The following is a 27,413-nucleotide window of genomic DNA, read 5'->3' as shown; positions in this document are numbered from 1 at the left end:
ATATACTTCTTACCATGACCACTTCTAAAAAATCTTTAAAAGAGTTGGATATACAAGCTGAAAAATTCTATTAAATTTCAGGACTACATTTTAATAAAATAAAATCAAACTTCATGATATTGAATAAAAAAGTGATCTTTGGATAGATGATAATCAAATAATTGGTAAACAAGTTCTCACCTTAAAATATTTAGGTATAATAATAGGAACAAACATAGAAGAAACCTTAACTATAAATTATAAAAATATTATAAACACAATAAAGTCTAATGTAGTAAAATGGAACAAAATATATTTAACCTTTGAAGACAGAGTACAATTAATAAAGATGACATTACTGCCAGAAAATTTTTATATATAGCATAAGCTATTCCCATAATTCCAGATAAGCATTAAAAAATACATTATTATTAAATTTTCTTTAGTATCCCAACAAAAATAGAATAGCTCTCACATATCGCATTAGGACTGGAAGCAAGGAGGGATACACTTTCCAGATGTTGAAACTTATATTAAAGTCTCCATCTTTAGAATCATTATAAATCGGATAGATCCAAATTATTCTTCCAGTTGGAAAACTTTACACGCTGTTATTTAGTCAAATGAAAGTACCATTTTAAAGAACCTAATGTTAGATGATCACATTAATAAACTATGGCATATCTTATGCATTAGTTTTCAGTATAGTGTAACAAAACCTACTAAGCTAAGATTCATAAATGACATGTTTAATTCATTTAGAAGATTTGTAATTTCTAAGAACCTAATGTTAGATGATCACATTAATAAACTATGGCATATCTTATGCATTAGTTTTCAGTATAGTGTAACAAAACCTACTAAGCTAAGATTCATAAATTACATGTTTAATTCATTTAGAAGATTTGTAATTTCTAACACAGACATAAAGTTATGGATGGATCTACTATATCCTTTTAGTGTCACAAACTTCCAGAATAATATACATAGGATGGTCTTTATTACTTGGGCAGCGAAAAACATTATTTGTTGGCAACAATATATCAACAATCAAAGGGTTATAGATAGTCAGGATATAATAAGAACATATGACCTCTCTTCATCAGATTGGCTTATACTTCAAATTGTATTATTATATTCACAAAATCTATGCAGATTGACCAATGATTCCTCCTTTAGAGCTACACCTAAATTTATAAATCATTAATTTGAATTAATATATAATAATCAAAACTGGGAAAACTTAACATCAAAATTATATAATATTTTAACAAATTACAAAGTTAAAACCAATCAGAAATTTTGGAATCATATTACTAATGGACATTCAATAAATGTATCTCTGGAAAACAAAACTAAAATCTTAAATTCTTCTAAACTGACATCCAGCATGCAATTCTGGAGAATTTACATATGGAAATTTCTGCACAGAGCTTTCTATATGCCCAATAAATTAACAAAATGTAATACTTCTAATAATATCATATGTTAGAGATGCTTACAAATATGCAAAGCAAACTAGATGCATATTTCTCATGATTGTATCAAAGTTAAATAAATCTGGGAAGATATTGGTAACTTCTTACAAGCCATATTTTCAGATACATTTGTAGTATCTAGGTCTTTGTTTTTGTTGAATTTCAATGAGAATCTAGAATTAAATAACAACAATCTCTACTTACTCTGGAATATACTACTGAATGCTAGAAAATGTGTTTCTAGAAAATGGAAATCTAATTCCGAACCATCTTTTGAAGAATTCTTATCACTACTGAAGGAAACTGTGCTGATGGAACCTAAAGTAAAAGAACTAAGGATAACACCAAAACGATGGAACAATAATCAATGGAAGAAAATATTATCTCTTACTGAGACATTAACCTTGAACTCAGACTCTCCATAATTGCTAGAGAAAAGAGAAAAATATTCTCTTTATTTTGTATGACATTATTCTGATTGGATTGGATAATTCTATTATTAATCTTCAAACCAACTGTAAATATTGTATATAGTTAGTAATCTTGTTTCATTCATTAGACAATGTATTAATAACTTATATGATAAATCTTTTTTGAAAAAATAACAAAAACCATTTGAGCAAAAAAAATGCTTGCAATGAGTGCAGCTTCATGTTTAGTCTCTTAGCGTTTAGCAGCATGACCATTAATTTACATTTTGATGACATTTTCATGATGGTAGTTTTGACCTCATGGCATTGCCTATAAAAGGCACTATGGAGGAGGCAAGAGCCTTTGCCAGGAGCCTGAACCCAAGGAAGACAGATGCAGGCCATCTATGGCAAAGCATCATGGTTTGTTAATCATGTCATCCCAGGCTGTCATGTACTGGATCCCCTTGGAATGATACCAGAAACTATGCCAATTATTAAAGTCAACCATTTTCTATTTGTACTGAGGCATCATTTTGGGTGATGGTAGAATGCTGCTTAAGGCTAGGAACATACCTGCCGGGGACACGTATTCAGTGAGCTCGATCATGTCTCTCTTCATATAGTTCAGGTAGGTATGTCTCAAGTCATTCATGCCAACATGGACTATGACAGAGTCATAACAGTACCTGTTGAGAGACTTGAGTGCATGGGTGATATAGCAGATTCTGGCACCTGAAATACAACTAACCATGACTTTCTCCTTAACCAGCCTGGTGAGGGCACATATGTGTTTCTAACAATGGAGTTGCCCATGACTAATATGTTTTATGTTTATGCCTTAGTGGCTGTGAGGCACAGATGTGTGGACTATGTGTGGTGTGTGGTGTGATGGGCAGTGGAGTTTGCATGTGATTTCGCCTTAAAGGTCTCTTTTGTTTGTGTATGCTTTTGTTGAGGACCTCCACATATGTGGGGATGTATTGTGTAGGTGTGGGTTGTGTTTGAGGTGTGGTGTTTGTGTTGACAACCTTCTCAGTGCCAGATATACTGGCTTGTGAGGGAGAGAGCAATGACTCTAGGTTCTTGATGTACTTGCGTCTTTCACAAACTGAGTTCCTAGTTGGTAGTAGTAGAGGGTTCTCCATGTACATGAGGCAGTTGCTACACTGTCTCAGGATGCCCATATCAGCCAGACTGGCAGGAGAAAACATAGAAAAATGTTCATCCCTATTTGTCAGAAACTGAAGGAGAGAGGCCAGAAAGAGCTAAGAGGGTAAAGGGTGGAAGGGCTAAGACTAGTACTACTAGGTGATCACACAAGTGCTACTAAGGGAATATTTGTAGCTGGAGTACCTCAAAAAGAGTTAAAAACCATGCAGCCACAGCTCTGGGTGCAGCAAACCTGTATCTAGTCTATGCTACTCAATTTAAGAGTAAGAACACAGTAAAAAAAACTCAGAAAAAGGCGTAGATTATCACTTACAGACATAAGAACAGAACTCACAGTGTAAAAAATACAGTTAAACTAACAAAATGTAGTAAAATGCAGTTAAACATTAATGAATTGCAGTAGATAGCAATGAAATATAGTTAGTGAATTAATTTTAAAACAGTGCAAATGTGATAAATTATCTCACAATCACAACAGTAGTAAACAGCTCAAATAAAGCAGCAAATCAGTAGAGTAGAATACTTTCATCAATTTAATAAGGCTATTGACAAGCAGTAATAAATGCGGCCAACTAAATGCAGTTGAACTCCTAAGCATAAGCAACAAAATGAAGTAGGAAAAGTAACAATTTTTTTAGTAGAAAGTGAGGAGACAGAAGAAAATTCAAGGTTGAGAAGCTAAAAGGGTGGGCCTTTACAACTTACCTCACTGTACACAGTAGAATAAACTGATGTAATGGGACTGGGGGTAGTGTCCAATATCAGATTTATACTAGAGATGGGCAACTCAAAGCCACCAAGCTTTAATACAACAAGAGTGGGTGGATGGGATACACAAGATCAGAACAGAAGTAAGGACTGAATCCCCCTCCTATGAAGAAACAGCTAGGCCTCTCTAGACAAAAGATTTCCCTACAAGCTCCAAAGGTCACAAACAGTCATAGATATTCAGCTCTATGCTAGCATTTTTCATGTACAGCAACAAGTAAAAAGAGCAGAACAGACAAACAAAAAGGAGACAAAGATCAGAGGTAAGGACTGAAATCACTAAGTCTAAAAAACAGTTGCACAGTTTAAACAGATGTACAGCAAATGTTTTAATAAATCAGAAGTGCAGAAAACTGTTGAAAATAAGCACTTATCTTTTCCTGTCTCACAGCAGAGCAATGGCAGAAGGCCTAACACACAGCAGCTTTGTGCCTGCTATTTGTATTGTCTTTGTTCTTGTTTAAACACTTGGTTTCCAAACCAGTTATGTTACATTAAGGTTTGTGGTCTACGCCCTTATGGGAGTAGAGGGTATCATTCACCTTTCTGAACTGGGAATTCTAGCAAAGACTTATTGTGCCTGTTATTCTAAGTGTCTTTGTTCTTGTCTGTGGTTTTTACTTTTGTGACATTACTGTCTAGACATATTTTCTTAAATTACATGAGCATTGAGTTTGCTCATAGCTAAGCATTGCTCATCAAGTTGTTTGTCTTATTGACTTGTTCAATGTGGACGTTTTCCTCACTCCTCCCTAGTAGATCAGTGGCCATTGATATGTACTTCCAGACTCTCTCTGTGGTCAATCTGGTTGAAATAGGTATTCTGAGGCATTGTAGCAATTGCTTCATGACTTATTCTTAATAAAGCAGATAGTGTATGTGAGAGGTGTAAATACACTAACACTGGAGGTAAAACTTTCATACAATCAAAGCTAATCTTACAGAGGTTGTCAAAGACACTTGCACCACACCTACTGCACAAGTTAAAGACCCTACACATAAAACTACTTAAAACCTCTGTTTGCGAATGGGTACTGCTAACCGCAGTCTTTCAGGAAGTACCGCTGACCCTCCAGACCACCTCAAAAAGACTGCGCATGTTTTTCAGTGTAACATATACAGTCTTGTCTTTATTGGTCCTCATGTATAAAACAACAGGCTTTTTTGAAGCATGCCACTAAAATGGAAACTCACATTATATTTTCTCCCTCCTTTTCCCCTGACATTTTATGTATCTTTTTCATTTCCTCTATTTTTCTAGCTACTGTGTTATCCTCTACTTTTTCCATGGAATTACCCTACTTTTTGACTTCATTTAAGAAGGCCATTCACAGAGAACTTTACCCAACCCACCTATCTCTCTTCACCCCTCTGCTTCCCCCTATTTCCTTTCCACCTAATCCTATGCCACACTACTAAACAGTTAGCTTGTCCCACAAAACATAATACATTTGTGTAGAGTAACTACCATTAGTTTCTTTTTTCTATTTTTTTCCTCTCTCTATGGTAATAGTAACTCATACATACCCATCAAGAAAGCTTCCCTTAGATAGCTTGCCTGGAGATAGTTTTTTCTTTCTCTCTCCTCCTCTCTAAAGGCAGGTGCATCCCGCTCTGTTTGCCCTCGCTAATGCTCGGGCTCACTTTGCTCCCCTACCCTACCCCCATTCCCATCCACCACTACATCACTTAACCTTATAGCTATAGACCACACCTTCAATGAATTCTCACACTCCCAATTACCCTATCATATCAGACCTATTATCCCCTATAGGAACACACTCCACCACACCCTTAATACTACACCCTTAATACAAAACTCAACCCATACAATTATAGATAATATTCTTATACACACCCTACTCTTTCTGAAACCAGATAAAATGTGCTACAAGCAACACTCCCAACTCCTAAAATAATTTTTCTACCAATTAACAATCTTCTCTCTACTCCTGCTTTTTATCCTCTCTCCTACAACATCTCAATTCATGTCAGCACCCCACCCCCATGGCAAACAGCATCCATAGCCAATCCTACAAAATAAAAAAAAAACTTCTCTATATCACCATGCAATCTTACCTCGTCCAATTCCTTCTCCTACCTAGAGAATAAGCTGCCAGTCAAAATTCACTCTCACTCTTCTCAAAGACAAACTAAAATATTATATAAACTAGCTAAACTCTATCTACACCTATTCCAAAAACTCACCTGCAGTGGTGACATACACCCGAATCCAGGACCCTGTACATCAACCAACCCATACTTAAATCAACTAAATCCCCTATACCATAGACCTAACTCATCTCTCCTCTTCTTAAACATAAATGCAAGAAACATACTTAACAAAATCCAAGACTTTTGTTCCATACTAGCTCTATATAAACCAGAAATCATTGTGTTAACTGAAACATGGCTTAAACCAGAACACCACAATAATGAGATTATAGCTACTGGCTACAATATTATACTCAGAGATAGCATAGAGAAAAAGGGAGGGGGTGTAGCAATATTATTCCAAAATCATCTCACCATATAATAATTTGATTGTAATACCCAAGAAGTCAAAGATGTAGAACTAATCCTTGCTAAATTAAAACTAAACTCCAGCAAACATATAAATATTGTAGGTGGCTATATTCCACTAGACAATAACATTACTATAATGGAAAGCCTGCTAGACTGGGTCTCCAACTCCATTCCCCAAGAAACTGTACTATTAGATGACTTTAATATTGACTGGAATAACTACTTCAACCACAATTACTCGACATACATTAAACTTCATGGTTTTACCCAAATCATATCTTCCCTCACAAGAATTGACAAAACATACAAACACCAGTGCATCCTTGACTGGATTCTGTTATCTGACCCCACTCTCACACATCAATATGGCTGTCCTCATGACTGTCTAAGTGACCATCAGCCAACCTATCTAATTAGGAACAGATCCAAATACATCAGCCAGTTGATCCCCTGAGTAGTAAGAGAAAAAAAGGACCTTCATACTTACTGATTTCATCAATGCACTGAAATGCTGTAATTAGACTCCCCTAACCCTAGATGAAGCCATCCAGTACTTTTAACTCTACCTTCCTAAAAATCTTACACCATCATACACCCTCCTGAACTATAGGAATAAAAACTAAATATGCCCCATGGTTAACCAAAGATACTAAAACTACAATGAAAGAAAGGGACAAGGCCTGGATACAATTTCATAAAAACAAAAATTACCTTGAGACAAATTTATTTAGAACTCTGCAACAAAGAAAAAAGACAAATTAAACTTAACAAAACTAATTGCTGTAAAAACATGCAAGAAAAAAAATGCCCACAACCCTCAAAATTCTGGGCGACAATAATGGTATACTCCAACTAGGAAAATCTCCTACTCCAACCCCTGTGTTATCAAACAACATGATAACATTCCCACACAATTTCAAATACTTTACCTAAACAGTCCAAACCCTAACAAATGCCCAAAATAGTACCAGTAGCTCCATACCAACAGCTACCCTAATCCAGCCCAGTACACAAAACAATACCTCTAGCATTTCCCTGCACCCTGTGTCCACTAAAGTAATTTTTAAACTCCTTAGGAAACTGAAACTGACCACACTACTGGCTGATAGTCTACCAGCAGATTTCCTGCAGATATCTGCAGAGGCTATACCCTATCCTGTGTCTATACTCATAAATAGGTCACTATTAGAGTGCAAGGTTCCTACCTTGTGGAAAACATCACATATTATTCCACTGCACAAAGGAGGTAACTCCTTAGAGCTCACCAACTATCGGCCAATCATGATTATATCACCTTTATCCAAAATATTAGAAAAAGTTGACCATACTCAACTAATGCAGTATCTCCTAGAAAAACAACCTACTTTCCAATCACAGCATGTCTTTAGACCTTCCCATAGCACCACCACAGCACTGCTGTCCTTTACCAATATAGTTAATCACCACAGAAACAAGGGTTTGTTCATATCTCCATATTCTTAGACTTATGAAAAGCCTTTGACATGGTAAACCACAGTATGCTTCTTGAAACTTTACCTACCCTAAACATTAGGTCTTCCTCTATATCATGGTTCAGCAGCTAATTATCAGGCCATCTTCAAGCAGTCTTATGGCAAGACCAGTTGTCCACCCTGTTACCAGTATCCATAGGAGTACCTCAAGGGTCCATCTTCATCCCATTGCTGTTCTCTCTCTTCACCAAACAGATCTCTTCATCCTCTCTCTCCACCTGAGTAGTACAATACACTGATGACACCACCCTTATATGTGCCGCTGCCACCCTAAACAAACTGCAAATCCTGACCCAAAATAACTTTACTTTAGCCAAAACATGGTTCACTAACATCAAACTTATTCTTAATCTGAAAAAAAAATTATTTTCAGCCTCGATAGATCCTCCCCTCTAAACAATAACTTTACCATAAGCTCCAAAGATAATACTCAAATCACTCCAACCACTCACACCAAACTGCTAGGTGTAGAAATTGACTATTTGCTGAAATTCGACATCCACATAGCACAAATTATCAAGAAAGTAAACAAAAAACTTGGACTCCACTATAGGAACAAACAGTATATCACTAAACATATCAAAGCCACCATTGCAAGGACTCATCTCCTCTCCATCCTTCTCTATGCCTCCCCTATCTTGACTAATCTCTGCCAGTCCGAACTAAACAAAATGGAATCGTGTTATAACAAGATTGCCAAGTTTGCTACGAAGCATCATATAGGTCCCACTACTGTCTATCCCTTAAGCAGCTCAGTTGGCTTGAGTTGCCTCAACTATTGCTACTCAAACAGTTGGCAATAGCACACAAGCTCTACTACCTTTTTGATAAAACGCCAGCACTCTAGCATCTAATTCAACCCCACACTACCACTAGAACCTTAAGCTCTAGTAACCAGAACCTTTTAGAGGTCATTAAATATAAAAATTATGCTGGTAAATCTCTGTTTTGCTGCACTATTGCTAGAATCTGGAATTCACTACTTAACCAAATAACTTATACTACCTCCACTAATCAATTTAAAAATAATACTCCTGAAAACCCACTATATAAACAACCGGCTTTGTTCCTGCTACTCTTCAGGTTAATCCATACCTATGAACTGTCACAAGGATTCTGCTAAGTAACACCAGTTTTTTACCCTGGAAAGTTTGTTAAACTGTTGTTTGTTACTGTACAGAATTAATATTTATCTTCTATAAAACTGGCAAACATTTTCTATTGCCTCAAACAAATTATCTCATGCAATTTAAGCACCATTATTACCCTGTTTTTATCCTTCATAACATATATGTGTAAACTGCAGTTTCAATATTATCTTTAAAAAAATCAAGTGCTGTTTCAGTGTAATGTTTTTTTCTGTTTTTTTAAGAGTTTGTTAATCTCTACTTCATTGCATGCTTATATGTATGTTATACTTCTCATATGTATTGCACTGTACTTTGGTGCTTTTCTCCCTGGGCCTCTGCTGAAAATGGACCTGTGTCCAGTTGGACTTTCCCTGTAACCAAATGTAAAATAAAAATAAATAAAAGAAAAAAAATTTTTATATGATTTAGATCTGAAGAAGCGTACAGTGTGTACGAGAAAGCGCTCATCTTTCCTGTTTTTTTGTTACAAATAAAGAAGTGTTTTGTTCGCTGCACCATCGTGGAGTTCCTCATTCCTGTTTTTTCTACTTTATTTTTTGCGTTTGGAGGTGAGGACTTGGAGGTTTTATTGCTGGGATTGTGTTACGTTACTTGTCTTTCTATTTTATCCCTGGCTAACCACACGCGATGGATGCAAGCATAATAGAGCTGGACTATGTTCCTAATAAGTCGAAACGACAATGGAATAGCTTACTGGAATCTAAAGAGAATCCGCTTTTGAACATCAACATGGAACACATGGCCACTACACCTAATATTGACAAAGGTAACATTGATAAAATGAAGAATTTTAACATCATGTTTCGTGAACCTGAGAATACACTATATAAACTTTATAGACTAACTTGGCAGAGACGCCATCTGGAAGCATGTCTTCATTTCAAATTGATCCCCAGAGGTATGAGAGTGCTAGTTATGCCCTCTTATGGTGAAACTTATCCCGAGCTATTACAGAAATGGCAACAATTGAATCTTGACTTGGGGTTCAACTATATAAAGTTATTGATTGAGCATTTTTTACCTGTTGAGAAGGATCTCCGTTTACAAGCTGAATCCCTAAGCAAAGACATTTCCACCACCTTTAAGGAGGAAAGTTTCCAGCAGAGATTGGACAGCATGTTTACTCAAGTGTTTGCATATAGTGACAAGCTACAGCAATTGAAAACGCGTAAACTGCACAGGGATCATAATGACTTTGCCAATAATAATGTATTTTCTTGGCCAAGATACATTGAAACTCGGAACAAAGAACATGCTATTCCTATAGATATAAGCTCTAGTCAAGGACTCTCTTTAAACCAGAGCTATGCTTCAACAGTGATGAATGTAAGTTCCACCTTAAGCGAAACAGCTGCTACAACTGCATTACCTTCGGCGTCCCCTTCCTTGACGCATATGCAAAATAACATCATTAGAGACACTCCTCCGTGTAATCAGCAAGCACTGGTTCAGAAAGATGAAAATTTGCGAGGCGCCAAACCGAAAGTCAAACATGGCAACATTGAAGGTTTTTTACCTCTTCCGTTAAAATTTCGGCGGAATTTTCAAAGCAGGTCAAGAAGCAGAGGCCGCACCAAGAGGAAGTTTTCAGGGGAAGAGATGGCATCGAACAACAGAAATCGGAGAAGGGAACAACAGACTTAGTGTTTAATCTGTCTAAACGGACTCTTACAGAGACTGACTATACCCTTTTGAATAAGGGATTATCCTTTATTCCAGCCCAGGTTAGTAATATAAGTGAAGTTCTTACTGACCTGCGGCTGTTTTGTACGCAAAATTAATTTAAGATGTATGTTTGATAACAAAACACAATATAGTGCCTTTAATCAAGAATGCATTGAGAGGTTCAGAAAGAAAAGTATTTTTACACCTACATTAACACCTGTTACTGAATGTTTTATTAAAGCCTGTGAAATGGATTTTTACAGCTATTTCAACATCACAAGGAAAACCAATTTATATGCTAATTTGTCTCACACTGAATGGGAATCTCTTTATACTTTACAGCAGGACAGAGAAATATCTATTAGACCTGCAGATAAAGGGGGTGGGGTGGTAATTTTAGATTACGATACTTATAATACATCTATGCTCACTATGCTGAGAGAGACAGACACATATAAAGAGATCTGTGACAGTGACCTTACCAAAATTATCTTTTCTGTACACCAAGAACTCTATGACTTCTTGATGTGCAGGCAGTTAGATCAAGATTTATATAAATATCTTTTGATAGAACAACCAAAGACTCCCTATATAAAAGGATTACCGAAGATACACAAAGGGATAATCCCACCACCTTTAAGACCCATAGTAGTAGGGGAAGGGTGGGTCACTGAGACAATGTCAGTCTTCGTTGAGAGGAAACTTAGACCTATTATTAATAAGATTGGTTCGATTCTGAAAGACACGTATCAACTATTAGAAGTCTTAGATAACCTTGAAGATGGTGTTTCTAGGGAAACTATTCTTATCACTATGGACATGAAGAACCTATTCACATCCATTCCCAATGGATATGGTTCTGAAGCCATTCGACATATTTTACACAATTATGACTGCTATAGTAATGATGAGAAAATTCTATTAAATGCCATCCTGGATCTTATATTAAATAACAATGTTTTCAGATATGACAAGAAATTATATTTGCAACAATGGGGGGTGGCCATGGGCACCCCCTGTGCAAACAGCTATGCAAATCTTGTCGTCTATTACTGGGAATGCATGCATTTATTTAAACACACTTATTTCAATAAGATACTTCTATACAAAAGATTCGTAGATGACATACTGATCCTTTGGAATGGAACTCTACACGAGTTCCTGAGTATGGTGGATGACTTAGAAAGCACAACATCTTTCTTCAGATTTACATTTGAACATTCGATGAACAAAATACATTTTCTAGATGTAACTATCACTAAGGATGAATATGGGAAGTTGAGTCACACCATTTACAGGAAATCGTGTTGGAAGAATACTTTATTGGAATTTACTAGTATGCACCCCAGGCATATATTTCTGAACATTGTTAAAAGTCAATATTTGAGAGTCAATAAATTGTGTAACAAACAAGAAGATAGAATCGAACAAATAGATAAATTAAATGACATGTTCATAGAAAGGAACTATAATGAACAACTAATACAACAGGCTAAATTATCAGTAGTAAGTACCCCCACCCCCTCCACTTCTAGAAAGACATATTATAAAACTCATACCTTACATAAGTCGTCTAGAGAATTCATACCTTTTCTGACTAGATATACTAGTGACAATAGTAATATCACCAATATTATTCGCAAAAACTGGGGCATATTACTTACCAATAGTGAAATAAAGAATATGGTAGGAATAAAACCTAGGTTTTTATATACCAACAGTAAGAACCTCAAGAGATTATTATGTATTGAGAAGTCAGAATGTGAGACGAATAGGTTTACCATTAAGCCACAGAAGAATTTAGAAGGGGAATCATCTCACAGGATACAAACAGGAACCTTTCCATGTAATCGATGTAACATGTGTACATATATTTCTAAAGATATAGGGTTCACACATCCTGAACTCAATATTAAATTTGAACCCAGGTTTAGATCAACATGTATCAGCTCTAATTTGATCTATTTAGCCAATTGTCTGAACTGTGATGCATTCTACATTGGGATGACCACAAGGTCCTTAAAGGAGCGTATTTATAACCATATTCATGATATTAGAAAGAAAGATCAAAAAAGTGCTCTGAGCAAACATATTTTAAATAATACAGAACATAGTTTTAGTTTTAGGACACTGCAGTTGGTACATCCTAATGCTAGGAAAGGTGACATATTTAATGATCTTGAAAGTATAGAGTTACAATGGATCTTAAAATTTAAAGCGCACCAGACTCCAGGTCTTAACCAGTATGTGAGTCTTAGATCAGTCCTGAAGAAAAGAAGTCTGAAATAATAGAATGTTCTCCTTTGATATACTAATGACTTTTTGGAAAACTCCTAAGTGAAAACATCTGAGTGTATTTTATACCTAGTTTAACCAATGGCCATTTCCTCTAGGGACCCCTTTATTGAATCCACTTTTATAGTGATGTTCCAAACTCTTGGTTATAATGTCATTATTATCTTCAACACCCTTCTAAGCATAAGATGATGCTTTTATGATGAGATATGAACCTCTATTGTTAGTTCTAAGCATTATTAATAGGATTTTTTGTTATTAGTACTTTTATATTTATATATATTTTTTAGATATATCATATATTGACATTCTAGGTATCTAACATGATACATTATATTTAGACACTTACCTTCATGCATTTTATATATATATGTCAGTTTTAATACCTAAAATATTCAATGTTCTTAGGTATTGGATACTGAGTATTGGGACTATTTGAATATACTTTATTAGATAATTTCATATCAGTTTTTGTGTTTATGACTATATATTTAATTAAGTAATGGATAATTTAATAAATAATTCAGTAACAAACTATAAACCTAAAAGATCCATACACTACATTTCATAGATTAGTTAGTCGGATGCAGTTATAGATATATATATAATAATATAAAATAAAATATATATATTTGATATATGTTTTGAAATAGATTATTTTTATTACTTTTTTCTCTTTTTTATTTATTAATATGTTTTTGGTTTTTATACAGATATATGTATATATATATATATATTTTCTGGATAGGCATATGAAATAAACTAATAATATAATAAGTTCATATTTACAAAAAGCACCCTATTAAGTTGAAAGGCGACTGTTTTTATCAATCTACATATTTTTACAATTTATATGTATAGTCATGTTTAACAAGTTGTTTCATAAATGACTTTAACATCAAATGAGTACATTGTTTTGGTTCTCCTGACAGGCTGCTTTTGTTGAACCAAGCGCTTCTTCTAAGGGCTGTACCTGATTAAGATTTATAGCGAATGCTATTAACGCTAAAATAATGCACAGTATTATGAATGTCATTCCGTTTTACTATTTAACATAATATGTGAACGGATGTGGGCGACATGACATTCATGAATAGAACTCTTGGAGTCTTACAGTGCTACTACATACAAATAGCTGTTTGTGGTAATCGTTTTACCTGATTTTATGCATATATTTTATTTGAGCATATAATACTGTTAGATTTTTTTAGATGTTTTTTCTAAAGTTGATTGGTGTCTCATGTATCTGAGGTACACTTTTTTTGACTCATTTTTTGAGCCAAACTATGAATCTGAGTAATATGGGATACTAATGATCTATTTTGATTTTATACAATGAAATGTCTTTAGCATATTGAAAGTTTAATGTGATGCTGCTGTTTTACAATAACAGGAAATATATTTCTCGGCTTCTGTTGGATGTTAACTACTACTTAGAATGTTTAATTACATACTGTGCCCAATTAATTAGGATGTTAATTACTGATTGATTGATTGGAAGTACTATATAAGAGCTGCTACATTTTATATGATTTAGATCTGAAGAAGCGTACAGTGTGTACGAGAAAGCGCTCATCTTTCCTGTTTCTTTGTTACAAATAAAGAAGTGTTTTGTTCGCTGCACCATCGTGGAGTTCCTCATTCCTGTTTTTTCTACTTTATTTTTTGCGTTTGGAGGTGAGGACTTGGAGGTTTTATTGCTGGGATTGTGTTACGTTACCAATCATGATTATATCACCTTTATCCAAAATATTAGAAAAAGTTGACCATACTCAACTAATGCAGTATCTCCTAGAAAAACAACCTACTTTCCAATCACAGCATGTCTTTAGACCTTCCCATAGCACCACCACAGCACTGCTGTCCTTTACCAATATAGTTAATCACCACAGAAACAAGGGTTTGTTCATATCTCCATATTCTTAGACTTATGAAAAGCCTTTGACATGGTAAACCACAGTATGCTTCTTGAAACTTTACCTACCCTAAACATTAGGTCTTCCTCTATATCATGGTTCAGCAGCTAATTATCAGGCCATCTTCAAGCAGTCTTATGGCAAGACCAGTTGTCCACCCTGTTACCAGTATCCATAGGAGTACCTCAAGGGTCCATCCTCATCCCATTGCTGTTCTCTCTCTTCACCAAACAGATCTCTTCATCCTCTCTCTCCACCTGAGTAGTACAATACACTGATGACACCACCCTTATATGTGCCGCTGCCACCCTAAACAAACTGCAAATCCTGACCCAAAATAACTTTACTTTAGCCAAAACATGGTTCACTAACATCAAACTTATTCTTAATCTGAAAAAAAAATTATTTTCAGCCTCGATAGATCCTCCCCTCTAAACAATAACTTTACCATAAGCTCCAAAGATAATACTCAAATCACTCCAACCACTCACACCAAACTGCTAGGTGTAGAAATTGACTATTTGCTGAAATTCGACATCCACATAGCACAAATTATCAAGAAAGTAAACAAAAAACTTGGACTCCACTATAGGAACAAACAGTATATCACTAAACATATCAAAGCCACCATTGCAAGGACTCATCTCCTCTCCATCCTTCTCTATGCCTCCCCTATCTTGACTAATCTCTGCCAGTCCGAACTAAACAAAATGGAATCGTGTTATAACAAGATTGCCAAGTTTGCTACGAAGCATCATATAGGTCCCACTACTGTCTATCCCTTAAGCAGCTCAGTTGGCTTGAGTTGCCTCAACTATTGCTACTCAAACAGTTGGCAATAGCACACAAGCTCTACTACCTTTTTGATAAAACGCCAGCACTCTAGCATCTAATTCAACCCCACACTACCACTAGAACCTTAAGCTCTAGTAACCAGAACCTTTTAGAGGTCATTAAATATAAAAATTATGCTGGTAAATCTCTCTTTTCCTGCACTATTGCTAGAATCTGGAATTCACTACTTAACCAAATAACTTATACTACCTCCACTAATCAATTTAAAAATAATACTCCTGAAAACCCACTATATAAACAACCGGCTTTGTTCCTGCTACTCTTCAGGTTAATCCATACCTATGAACTGTCACAAGGATTCTGCTAAGTAACACCAGTTTTTTACCCTGGAAAGTTTGTTAAACTGTTGTTTGTTACTGTACAGAATTAATATTTATCTTCTATAAAACTGGCAAACATTTTCTATTGCCTCAAACAAATTATCTCATGCAATTTAAGCACCATTATTACCCTGTTTTTATCCTTCATAACATATATGTGTAAACTGCAGTTTCAATATTATCTTTAAAAAAATCAAGTGCTGTTTCAGTGTAATGTTTTTTTCTGTTTTTTTAAGAGTTTGTTAATCTCTACTTCATTGCATGCTTATATGTATGTTATACTTCTCATATGTATTGCACTGTACTTTGGTGCTTTTCTCCCTGGGCCTCTGCTGAAAATGGGCCTGTGTCCAGTTGGACTTTCCCTGTAACCAAATGTAAAATAAAAATAAATAAAAGAAAAAAAATACTGAGGCACCTACAGGTAACCTTCCTAAAACACTAAGACCTCCTCCACAGTACAATCAAATAAAGGTTCTTCAGCCAACACATAAACACTCTGCTAAAACACCAGCCAAAGCTACACATAACACTGTATCCAATGCCTTCACTGCTAATCCCTTAAGGAAAACCTGCACACAGCCAAATTTCCTAGTCATTGGTGATTCTATAGTGAGGCACACTGATGTCCACCTCACCAGACTGAGTAAGAAGAGAGTAAAGTTTAGATGCTTTTTGGGGGCTGGGATCCATCAAGTCATACAGGCACTCAGGTCATTGAACCATAGGTACCAGTATGACTCTGTCATAGTCCGTCTGGGTGTTAATGTCCTGAGATGTACCTCCCCTGACTATATGAAGCAAGACATGATCAAGCTCACTGATTATGTATCTCAGGCAGGTATGAGCCTAGCAGTGAGCAGCATACTACTTTCTCCAAGGATATTACCACATTACCAGAAGAAAAGAATTGATTGTAACAATTGGCTTAGCTTCTGATGTCAATACAGTGGGGTACAATATTTGAAGGCCTGGGAGGATGGATGTATATCACTTGATTGACTATTCATTTACCCGTATTCAGTGACCATCCTTTAATCGAAAGCATAAATCAGCTAACTTTTTTCCAGGTCACTGAATTAGTTGGCCAACATTTGGAAATTTGCCCTTTTCCCCACTGTAGTGTGATTAGGGCAGTGATTGGGGGTGTGTGAGGGCATAGCCTCCAACTTTGATGGGTTTGTTATACTGCTGTATGTATCACTTGGTATATTGGCCTACTAAATTAGTTCCCTGGGAAAACATTCACTAACAGTAGTAAACAACGACAAAGCAGCAATTCACAAAAGCCTCGCCAAGACAGTGCTGGATATCAGGAAACTCAAACGAAGTATGAAATGCTTCAAAATTTGCATACAATTTTCTTTTTATTAAAAGTACCATGAACAATCCAAAGAGTTAAGCTCTTTCATTCCAATAGGAACTTCTTCAGAACTCAAAAACACAATTGAGTTTTGAAGAAGTTCCTATTGGATTGAAAGCATTTAACTCTTTGGATTTTTTGTGGTACTTTTAATAAAAAGAACATTTTGTGCAAGTTTTGGAGCATTTGGTACTTTGAGCTTCCTTGTATCCAGCACTGTCTTGGTAAGGTTTTTGTGAAAACATTTACTGACTTGATCATTTGATTAAAGTGTAGTTCACTGAACTGGGGTTGATGAATAGGTATTCAGTAAACTGGTGGTTCGAGCAAGTGATATAGACCCAGGAGGACATGGTTGACAGACCATGCTAGTTTACAAAAACTGCTTTCAAACAAGTCAGACCAAAAAGTACACAATGAGGAACCTTGTTTGCAGACAGAAACGCCTCAGTCAAAAAGCTTCTTACGCTTTTATTTTGAACAAACCAAAGCGTTTTAGCCACAGACCACTGCAGCTTCTTCAGAGAAACAAGTTAGACAAAAAACACTCACTTTAAAAATACTACATCAGGAAATGACATATTCCTGTTTCCTGTTACCAAACAGTTGTATTTAAAAACACATACAAAGTGCTAAAAAGTTAAAGGCATCCCACATTTAGAATCATTTTTAAAAGTAGCACACAACAATAAGAAATGGATTCAATTATATGAAAAAAGATCTCAGCGACTTAACAATAATATGGATGACAAAAAACAGATGTCATTACTATTTACAATAAACTACTATACAAAATATGTAAGTAGATCTATCGAAAAATATACTCTAATACTCACTTAAAACATTAAAAACAAATTTGCCTTATATGAGGTGTGCATAAGGGATAAATACTACTCATATTTGCTCAGGCTTAGTTTATTAAACATTCTATTTGTGCTGTAACCATGCAGGACTAAGGAAGAAAGAAAGAAAGAAGGGGAAGAAAAGGAAAGGAAGTATCCTTTGCGGAAAACACGTGCGACCTAAAAGATTCAGCACGTGAGAATCCATTGTGTCTTCCTACTAAGACCACTAAGACTAGGTTATAAACCTGACTGTTAGGTTAAGTAAGCCCTGAATAGTAGACGGTCAAGTCAACTAGTTAGACCTAATGTGTTAGTGCAAGGTGCTAATAACACACAACACTGCCAAATCATCCAATATGTGTTGCCTGATATACGGGTCATAGTTTTAGCTTTATGGCTATAGACCATGTACCCTTAAAAATCAGAGGGGGCCCTGTATCTTTAATACTAGAAAATTGTGAGCTGGATTGGCAGTTGCGCTTGGACGCTTTCTGTCTTCCTGGCCTTAACACTAACTGCAACATTGCCCCAGTTCTTAAATTAAAAAGTTATTTTAGGTAAAACCTACTGTTACTATATAGTTTTCTCTGACTGTAGGTCTGACCCGTATATCAGGCAACACATATTGGATGATTTGGCAGTGTTGTGTGTTATCAGCACCTTGCACTAACACATTAGGTCTAGCTAGTTGACTTGACCGTCTACTATTCAGGGCTTACTTAACCTAACAGTCAGGTTTATAACCTAGTCTTAGTGGTCTTAGTAGGAAGACACAATGGATTCTCACGTGCTGAATCTTTTAGGTCGCGTGTTTTCCGCAGAGGGCAAGGATACTTCTCCCTTTCCTTTTCTTCCCCTTCTTCTTTCTTTCTTTCTTCCTTAGTCCTGCATGGTTACAGCACAAATAGAATGTTTAATAAACTAAGCCTGAGCAAATATGAGTAGTATTTATCCATTATGCACACCTCATATAAGGCAAATTTGTTTTTAATGTTTTAAGTGAGTATTAGAGTATATTTTTCGATAGATCTACTTACATATTTTGTATAGTAGTTTATTGTAAATAGTAATGACATCTGTTTTTTGTCATCCATATTATTGTTAAGTCGCTGAGATCTTTTTCATATAATTGAATCCATTTCTTATTGTTGTGTGCTACTTTTAAAAATGATTCTAAATGTGGATGCCTTTAACTTTTGCACTTGTATGTGTTTAAATACAACTGTTTGGTAACAGAAACAGGAATATGTCATTTCCTGATGTAGTATTTAAAGTGAGTGTTTTTGTCTAACTGTTTCTCTGAAGCTGCAGTGGTCTGTGGCAACGCTTTGGTTTGTTCAAAATAAGAAGCTTTTGAGGCGTTCTGCAAACAAGGTTCCTCATTGTGTACTTTTTACACCATGCTAGTTTGTTAGGGATGGTCTGCACTTATCCAATCGAGGCTTTAGGATACTGGCAAAGACCTTTTTCATCCCACATACTGCCTTTTTTAGGAAATGCCAAACTGATAAACCTGACAACTTAACTGAACTTATGAAGAAATAGCTGAAGGTAGTACTGCTCAGAAGTAGTAGTCTTAACAAGAAACTCCACTCCCTGCAAGCCTTCCTCTCCCTTGAGAGTGTAGACATCTGTGTAGCAATGGAGATATGGTTTAAAGTTGCTGAAAGTACTCAGCAATGCAAGGTTATAATCCCTTTCCAACCTATAAACCAGATACCGCACAGGTGGGAAATAAAGGCAGAGGGGTGTCAGTCTATATTAAGACTAATCTCACATCCAGACTAGTGAAAGTATATGACCCACTGGAACTCGTGTATATGCAACTCACCATACACAGGATGCCGTACTATGTCCTTGCAATACATAAGTCCCCCCATGACCCAAGAAACCCATACTGCCTATCTCAATGTACTAGAGTCCTTCACTGTTCAACCCAGTATGATATTCGTGGGGGATCTCAAATACCCCTGTATAGATTGGGAATCCTACTGCACTTCTAATGCACAAGCACAGCAATTCCTAAGCTTTGATAATATCAACATCCTGGAACAGTTAGTCTATTTTCTTACAAGGAGTACAAACATCCTTGACACTGTACTCGTGAACATGGGGGGACAATGTTCCTCACCCAATGTAATAACTTCACACGTCAGATCTGATCATAAGGCAGTGAGACTTGAAATAAGAATTCAATTCTGGGATCCAGCAAAACCAAAAACCTTTAGGAACTATTCCAAGGCTAACCTCTCACTACTAAGCAACACCTTGGCTAAATTCCAAGCACCTCCAAACCCAGTAAACACACTGAACTATTTACAAAATCTCTGTACAGCCATATTGATATCTTTATAGGGCAAGCTGTGCCCACTCATATTAAGAATAATACAAACACAAAAGACAAGCCACCCTGATGAAAGTACACAATTAACTGGTTATACAACAGAAGAAAAAAATCTTGGCCAAGTGTAGGGTGAACAGAGCCATACATAATAAAAGCCCTCTAACCAATCTAACCAGGCAGCTAAGATGGTTAATTAATACTTCAAAGGTTAAGTTTGAAGAAAAACAGCTTCTCAGGCAAAGGACAACCACAAAGCTTTCTACAGATATGTCTGTAACGTTAGAGGAAATACACAACAATGCGCATTACATATTGTAAATGGTATCACCCACATTGAACCAGAGGCCATTGCCAACCTTTTGGCTGACAGGCTCAACTCAAATCTTTCTTCTCACTCTCCTCCAGTAGTCCAAAGGCAGTACCTCATAACACAATTCCCCCAACCTTTACTAGAGAACAGGTCATTAATGCACTTTACAAGGCCAAAAGCACTGCATTGATGGGCCCTGATAACAAGCCAGGATGTTTAATAAATAGCATGAAGCATGACCTCTGTGGTCCACTTGAAACACTTTTTAAGTGGAACTTTCAGTCAGGTTTTGTGCCCAAGGAATGGAAGATGGTTACAGTCATTCCCCTGCATGGAGGAGGTTCAACCACTGATCCATGTAACTACAGGCTCATAAGTCTTACCAGCCTCATATGTAAGGCCATGGAAAGAATCATCATGGACATGATAAATGAGAATATAGGTAACCTGCAAATGCTGGACCCATCACTGTTCATGCCGATTAAATCTGGTGGAATATTTTGAGAGGGTCATCAAAGCATTGGATGAATTTAAAATTGTGCACAAAGCTTACCTCAACCTGGCCAAGGCTTTTGATATAATACCCTACTCTACCATTACAGACAGGATTACTGATTTAGGTGTAAACTCTTTTGTCACTCCCTGGAGAGCCAGCAGGCTCACTGATAGAACCCAGGATATCAAATAGGTGAGGCCACCTCCACCAAGAGGCCAGTCGCTAATGGAGTCTCTCAAGGCTTGGTACTGGTCCTGTTCCTTTTTGACATCTAATTCTGTGAAATGGAAGAAAATTATGAAGGTTTATGGCTGACTGACTGAGTTTGCAGATGATTGCAAGCTGGAGTTTATCATCAACTCACCTGCAGGCACTAGTATTCTTCAAGAAGGTCTATCACTGACTAACAGATGGTGCCAAAGCCATGATCTTAAACTCAATTCTAACAATTGCATAATTGTACCCTTTTGGAAATCAACCATCCCATATAATTACCATGTTGATAATATACCCTTAAGAGTCAACCCAGTGGTCAGAGATCTGGATACACATGTCGACAGCAGCCTTACCTTCGACCACCATGTGGCTACTGTGGTGAGGAAATCCTTTTATGTTATGCAACTTATGAGTAAGAGCATGGCATCTATGTCCAAAGACATCATTATCCCACTGTACTCTGCCCTTATCAGACCAATAATAGTGTACAATGCTCCCTTTGGTATATCCCTTAAAAGGCATATGCAACAATGACAGAAGTCTCAGAGGTACCTTACAAAAATAGTATAAGGTCTAACAAACCTGCCTTATGCAGAATGCCATAAAGCCCTTTCCCTCCAGTCAGTCTCCTATATATTGCTGAGGAGTAATTGATGTCTGGCTTATCAGGCATCTACAAACCCCACACTTATGAGTCTCTTACATATTTGTAAGTCAAAGAGTACCAGAAATACAAGGCCTAGGGACCTGAATTTTGTCTGTGACTTAAACAGAACATGCTGGAGAGACAGATATATGTCCCAGAGAATGCCACTACTATGGAACAGGCTTCCCATCCATGTGAAGCTGAGTTCATCTATTAGTCAGTTTAAGCACAACCTAGACAAGTGGATGGGAAATAAGAAATTTTTACTAGGTGTGACACCTATGTCGTTTATGGACAGAGGTCAACCCTTGCCCTCATTAGTCTTACAAGAAAAATTGACTAGGCTTAGAAAGATTCCCCAGTTGTTAGCCTAGTAACAGTCTATGAATCTGTAAAAACAAATAAAGATCATTATAGAAAACTTCAGAAGACTAAACTAATATTAAAAACTGCCTTGATGTCTAGAGATAAAGTCCAGGCTATAAATCAATTTGATCTTCCTCTTTTAATTTACAGTTTTGGGAAGACTGACAAACCCAAAAAATCATTGGATTGATTGGACATGAAAACAAGAAAAATGTGTCATGCTTATGAAATGATATTTAAAACTCAGTGTATGCCAAGACTGTATATTCCTTGCTCAGAAGTACAGGTACAGTAGGTATATGCCTCCTCAAACTGTTTATATGTATCTGAAATCGTGATACTACATACACATCTGCTGACCTCATTAGATCCAAACATAGTGAAAGTTTTAAAATATGAGAAGACGTCTGAGTTGACATCTTTGCTATGTTTAGCAGAAGTATTTCAATGTCAAACGGGAATGGAAATCAAACCAGAAGAAAATAATCAGACAGCAACTGAATGTGCTAATAAAAAAAAAAAAAAAACGAAAGAATATAAGAAGAAAAATGAGATGAGAAGGAAAATGTGGAATATTTATACATATAGTGCCAAGTAAAGAGATCTCCTAGAACAAGCTCATGTATATCCATACATATAGTGCCAAGTAAAGAGATCTCCTTGAACAAGCTTGTGTATATCCATACATATAGCACCAAGTACAAAGATCTCCTAGAACAAGCTCATGTATATCCATACATATAGTGCCAAGTACAGAGATCTCCTGGAACAAGCTTATGTATATCCATACATATAGTGCCAAGTAAAGAGATCTCCTGGAACAAGCTCATGTATATCCATACATATAGTGCCAAGTACAGAGATCTCCTAGAACAAGCTCATGTATACCCATACATATAGTGCCAAGTACAGAGATCTCCTGGAACAAGCTCATGTATATCCATACATATAGTGCCAAGTAAAGAGATCTCCTGGAACAAGCTTGTGTATATCCATACATATAGTGCCAAGTACAGAGATCTCCTAGAAAAAGCTCATGTATATCCATACATATAGTGCCAAGTACAGAGATCTCCTGGAAAAAGCTCATGTATATCCATACATATAGTGCCAAGTAAAGAGATCTCCTAGAACAAGTTCATGTATATCCATAGATATAGTGCCAAGTACAGAGATCTCCTAGAACAAGCTCATGTATATCCATACATATAGTGCCAAGTAAAGAGATCTCCTGGAACAAGCTTGTGTATATCCATACATATAGCACCAAGTACAAAGATCTCCTAGAACAAGCTGATGTATATCCATACATATAGTGCCAAGTACAGAGATCTCCTGGAACAAGCTTATGTATATCCATACATATAGTGCCAAGTAAAGAGATCTCCTAGAACAAGCTTGTGTATATCCATACATATAGTGCAAAGTACAGAGATCTCTTGGAACAAGCTCATGTATATCCATACATATAGTGCCAAGTGCAGAGATCTCCTGGAACAAGCTCATGTATATCCATACATATAGTGCCAAGTACAGAGATCTCCTTGAACAAGCTCATGTTTATCCATACATATAGTGCCAAGTAAAGAGATCTCCTGGAACAAGCTCATGTATATCCATACATATAGTGCCAAGTACAGAGATCTCCTTGAACAAGCTCGTGTATATCCATACATATAGTGCCAAGTACAGAGATCTCCTTGAACAAGCTCATGTATATCCATACATATAGTGCCAAGTAAAGAGATCTCCTAGAACAAGCTCATGTATATCCATACATATAGTGCCAAGTACAGAGATCTCCTGGAACAAGCTCATGTATATCCATACATATAGTGCCAAGTAAAGAGATCTCCTAGAACAAGCTCATGTATATCCACACATATAGTGCAAAGTACAGAGATCTCCTTGAACAAGCTCATGTTTATCCATACATATAGTGCCAAGTACAGAGATCTCCTAGAACAAGCTCGTGTATATCCATACATACAGTGCCAAGTGCAGAGATCTCCTTGAACAAGCTCGTGTATATCCATACATATAGTGCCAAGTAAAGAGATCTCCTAGAACAAGCTCATGTATATCCATACATATAGTGCCAAGTACAGAGATCTCCTGGAAAAAGCTCATGTATATCCATACATATAGTGCCAAGTAAAGAGATCTCCTAGAACAAGCTTGTGTATATCCATACATATAGTGCAAAGTACAGAGATCTCCTAGAACAAGCTCATGTATATCCATACATATAGTGCAAAGTACAGAGATCTCCTTGAACAAGCTTGTGTATATCCATACATATAGTGCCAAGTACAGAGATCTCCTAGAACAAGCTCATGTATATCCATACATATAGTGCCAATTACAGAGATCTCCTGGAACAAGCTCATGTATATCCATACATATAGTGCCAAGTACAAAGATCTCCTAGAACAAGCTTATGTATATCCATACATATAGCACCAAGTACAAAGATCTCCTAGAACAAGCTGATGTATATCCATACATATAGTGCCAAGTGCAGAGATCTCCTGGAACAAGCTCATGTATATCCATACATATAGTGCAAAGTACAGAGATCTCCTTGAACAAGCTCATGTTTATCCATACATATAGTGCCAAGTACAGAGATCTCCTTGAACAAGCTTGTGTATATCCATACATATAGTGCCAAGTAAAGAGATCTCCTGGAACAAGCTCATGTCTATCCATACATATAGTGCCAAGTACAGAGATCTCCTTGAACAAGCTCGTGTATATCCATACATATAGTGCCAAGTACAGAGATCTCCTTGAACAAGCTCATGTATATCCATACATATAGTGCCAAGTAAAGAGATCTCCTAGAACAAGCTCATGTATATCCATTCATATAGTGCCAAGTACAGAGATCTCCTGGAACAAGCTCATGTATATCCATACATATAGTGCCAAGTAAAGAGATCTCCTAGAACAAGCTCATGTATATCCATACATATAGTGCCAAGTGCAGAGATCTCCTTGAACAAGCTCATGTTTATCCATACATATAGTGCCAAGTACAGAGATCTCCTAGAACAAGCTCATGTATATCCATACATATAGTGCCAAGTAAAGAGATCTCCTAGAACAAGCTCATGTATATCCATACATATAGTGCAAAGTACAGAGATCTCTTGGAACAAGCTCATGTATATCCATACATATAGTGCAAAGTACAGAGATCTCCTTGAACAAGCTCATGTTTATCCATACATATAGTGCCAAGTACAGAGATCTCCTAGAACAAGCTCGTGTATATCCATACATATAGTGCCAAGTGCAGAGATCTCCTTGAACAAGCTTGTGTATATCCATACATATAGTGCCAAGTAAAGAGATCTCCTAGAACAAGCTCATGTATATCCATACATATAGTGCCAAGTACAGAGATCTCCTGGAAAAAGCTCATGTATATCCATACATATAGTGCCAAGTAAAGAGATCTCCTAGAACAAGCTTGTGTATATCCATACATATAGTGCAAAGTACAGAGATCTCCTAGAACAAGCTCATGTATATCCATACATATAGTGCAAAGTACAGAGATCTCCTTGAACAAGCTTGTGTATATCCATACATATAGTGCCAAGTACAGAGATCTCCTAGAACAAGCTCATGTATATCCATACATATAGTGCCAAGTAAAGAGATCTCCTAGAACAAGCTCATGTATATCCATACATATAGTGCCAAGTACAGAGATCTCCTGGAACAAGCTCATGTATATCCATACATATAGTGCCAAGTACAGAGATCTCCTGGAACAAGCTTGTGTATATCCATACATATAGTGCCAAGTACAGAGATCTCCTAGAACAAGCTCATGTATATCCATACATATAGTGCCAAGTACAGAGATCTCCTAGAACAAGCTCATGTATATCCATACATATAGTGCCAATTACAGAGATCTCCTGGAACAAGCTCATGTATATCCATACATATAGTGCCAAGTACAAAGATCTCCTAGAACAAGCTTATGTATATCCATACATATAGTGCCAAGTACAGAGATCTCCTAGAACAAGCTGATGTATATCCATACATATAGTGCCAAGTACAGAGATCTCCTAGAACAAGCTCATGTATATCCATACATATAGTGCCAAGTACAGAGATCTCATGGAACAAGCTCATGTATATCCATACATATAGTGCCAAGTGCAGAGATCTCCTTGAACAAGCTTGTGTATATCCATACATATAGTGCCAAGTAAAGAGATCTCCTAGAACAAGCTCATGTATATCCATACATATAGTACCAAGTACAGAGATCTCCTTGAACAAGCTCATGTATATCCATACATATAGTGCCAAGTAGAGATCTCCTAGAACAACCACATGTTGTCCAAAACTTGATACAGAAATGGTTAAAGAGAGTTGAACTGAAACCAAAACAATAAAGGTTAATAATGATGGCTGCAAATACTGTGGTTTACAAAATCCACTGAAAATGTGAGAAAAACAGAGAAATGCAGGTTCTGTAAAAAAGAACTGGAAACAGTTGCACATCTTGTTGCTGGGTGTAAAACAGTCATGGCAGTGGGACTATAAACTGTAAGGCATGGTTATGTGGCAAAACTATTGCACTGAGGATGGTGCTAACATTTCAATATAACATTAGCTGAGAAAGACTGGAAATATAAGCCACAAAGAATTATAGAGAATGGTGAAGTGTACGTCACATGGGATCACCCATTACCAACAGTTCAAAAAAAAAAATAGACGAGAGAAAACCAGATATACTAGTCCATGAAAA

The sequence above is a fragment of the Protopterus annectens genome, chromosome 2.part2 (genome assembly GCF_019279795.1).
Source record: "Protopterus annectens isolate FY-2018-M chromosome 2.part2, PAN1.0, whole genome shotgun sequence".
NCBI lineage: Eukaryota > Metazoa > Chordata > Ceratodontiformes > Protopteridae > Protopterus > Protopterus annectens.
Note: the sequence above shows the minus strand (reverse complement) of the source record.